General features: G+C 42.4%; 1 pseudogene across 1 annotated transcript; it reads left to right on the top strand.

Moving 5' to 3' along the window:
• Window positions 1-744: 744 nt before the first annotated feature.
• On the top strand, window positions 745-2,739 carry LOC111552979 (annotated as a pseudogene). Its single transcript, XR_002734792.3, has one exon. The product of XR_002734792.3 is annotated as a heat shock cognate 71 kDa protein pseudogene (transcript).
• The last annotated feature ends 325 nt before the right edge of the window (window positions 2,740-3,064 follow it).

The raw sequence follows: 3,064 nt of genomic DNA, 5'->3' as shown, positions 1-3,064 counted from the left end.
AAAGAATAATGGCTTTCTTTCTTTTTTTTTTTTTTTTTTTTTAATTTTTGAGACAGAGTCTTGCTCTGTCTCCCAGGCTGGAGTGCAAAGACGTGATCTTGGCTCACTGCAACCTCTGCCTCCTGGGTTCAAGAGATTTTCCTGCCTCAACCTCCCAAGTAGGTGGGATTACAGGCACCCACCATCATGCCCAGCTAATTTTTGTATTTTCAGTAGAGACGAGGTTTCACCATGTTGACCAGGCTGGTCTCCAATTCCCAGTGTCCCCTGATCAACCCTCCTCGGCCTCCCAAAGTGTTAGGATTACATGTGTAATCCTAACAGGTGAGCCATTGCACCAGCAGGAATGATGGCTCTCAATGCCTCTTATCAGCAAAGCCTAACTTACAGCACAACTAAAAGGGATTACCCTGTGTTCCCCAGGGAAGAGTGTAGGAGGGGGTGAAAATAGTGCTGAGTGAGCAACAGACATTCCCACACAGAGATGAACATAACTTAAGTTGCTAAAACCTAGCAAAGATAAAGTGGAAAAAATTCTTAAAACTAAGTTTGGCAGTAGGAGTGAAAAATTATAAATCATCTCAGCAACATGTGACCTCAAATAAACATATGAATTAACAAATACTCTGTAAAAATACTGCCATACTTTGATATGAAAGAACACTGAACACTGAATTTGCCTGCAGCTCTGGGGGCTCCTGTGGCTTTCTTGTTTATCGGAGCCAGGCCTACACACCAGCAACCATGTCCAAGGGACCTGCAGTTAGTATTGATCTTGGCACCACCTACTCTTGTATGGGTGTGTTCCAGCATGGAAAAGTAGAGATAATTGCCAATAATCAGGGAAACTAAACCACTCCAAGCTATGTTGCCTTTACAGACACGGAACGGTTGATCAGTGATGCTGCAAAGAATCAAGTTGCAATGAACCCCACCAACACAGTTTTTGATGCCAAACGTCTCATTGGATGCAGATTTGATGATGCTGTTGTCCAGTCTGATAGGAAGCATTGGCCCTTCATGGTGGTGAATCATGCTGGCAGGCCCAAGATCCAAGTAGAATACAAGGGAGAGAGCAAAAGCTTCTATCCAGAGGAGGTATCCTCTATGGTTCTGGCAAAAATGAAGGAAATTGCAGAAGCCTACCTTGGGAAGACTGTTAACAATGCTATGGTCACAGTGCCAGCTTACTTTAATGAGTCTCAGCGTCAGACTACCAAACATGCTGTATGTAACTATTGCTGGTCTCAATGTACTTAGAATTATTAATGAGCCAACTGCTGCTGCTGTTGCTTACAGATTAAACCAAAAGGTTGGAGCAGAAAGAAACATGCTGATCTTTGACCTGGTAGGTGGCACTTTCAAAGTGTCAGTCCTCACTATTGAGGATGGAATCTTTGAGATCAAGTTTACAGCCAGAGACACCCACTTGGGTGGAGAAGATTTTGACAACCGAATGGTCAACCATTTTATTGCTGAGTTCAAGCGCAAGCATAAGAAGGACATCAGTGAAAACAAGAGAACTGTAAGACGCCTCTGTACTGCTTGTGAACGTGCTAAGCATACTCTCTTCCAGCACCCAGGCCAGTATTGAGATCGATTCTCTCTATGAAGGAATTGACTTCTATACCTCCATTACCCATGCCCAATTTGAAGAATTGAATACTGACCTGTTCCATGGCACCCTGACCCAGTAGAGAAAGTTCTTCGAGATGCCAAACTAGAGAAGTCACAGATTCATGATATTGTCCTGGTCGGTGGTTATACTCTTATCCCCAAGATTCAGAAGCTTCTCCAAGACTTCTTCAATGGAAAAGAACTGAATAAGAGCATCAACCCTGATGAAGCTGTTGCATATGGTATAGCTGTTCAGGCAGCCATTGTGTCTGGAGACAAGTCTGAAAATGTTCAAGATTTGCTGCTCTTTGATGTCACTCCTCTTTCCCTTGGTATTGAAACTGCTGGTGGTATCATGACCGTCCTCATCAAGCGTAATACCACCATTCCTACCAAGCAGACACAGACCTTTACTACCTATTCTGACAACCAGCCTGGTCTACTTATTCAGGTTTATGAAGGTGAGTGTGCCATGACCAAGGATAACAACTTGCTTGGCAAGTTTGAACTCACAGGCATACCTCCTGCACCCCGAGGTGTTCCTCAGATTGAAGTCATTTTTGACATTGATGCCAATGGTATCCTCAATGTCTCTGCTGTGGACAAGAATACAGGAAAAGAGAATAAGCTTACTGTTACTAATGACAAGGGTCATTTGAGCAAGGAAGATATTGAACATATGTTTCAGGAAGCTGAGAAGTACAAAGCTGAAGATGAGAAGCAGAGGGACAAGGTGTCATCCAAGAATTCACTTGAGTCCTATGCATTCAACATGAAAGCAACTGTCGAAGATGAGAAACTTCAAGGCAAGATTAACGATGAGGACAAACAGAAGATTCTGGACAAGTGTAATGAAATTATCAACGGACTAGATAAGAATCAGACTGCTGAGAAGGAAGCATTTGAACATCAGCAGAAACAGCTGGAGAAAATTTGCAACCCCATCATCACCAAGCTGTACCAGAGTGCAGGAGGCATGCCAGGAGGAATGCCTGGGGGATTCCCTGGTAGTGGAGCTCCTCCCTCTGGTGGTGCTTCCTCAGGGCCCACCATTGAAGAGGTTGATTAAGCCAACCCAAGTATAGATGTAGCATTGTTCCACAAATTTAAAACATTTGAAAGAGCTAAATTTGCAGCAAATTCTGTGGCAGTTTTAAAAAGTTAAGCTGCTATAGTAAGTCACTGGACATTCTCAATACTTGAATATGGAACATGCACAGGGGAAGGAAATAACATTGCACTTTATAAACACTGTATTGTAAGTGGAATTAAATAAAACTATTTAAAATTGGCACCAAAAAAAGAAAGAACATAGAATTGAGTTAGTTCTAAGAAAGTCCATGTACGTGTGGATACATAGATACAATTATCTAAGGGATAATTGCTGTGCATGTCAATCTAGATAATTGTAGTGGATGTCAATCCATCGTCTTCAAAAACATATGAA

Source organism: Piliocolobus tephrosceles, chromosome 19 (assembly GCF_002776525.5).
Source record: "Piliocolobus tephrosceles isolate RC106 chromosome 19, ASM277652v3, whole genome shotgun sequence".
Classification (NCBI taxonomy): Eukaryota; Metazoa; Chordata; class Mammalia; order Primates; family Cercopithecidae; genus Piliocolobus; species Piliocolobus tephrosceles.
The sequence above is the reverse complement of the archived record's forward strand: the minus strand, read 5'-3'. Positions and strand labels throughout refer to the sequence as shown.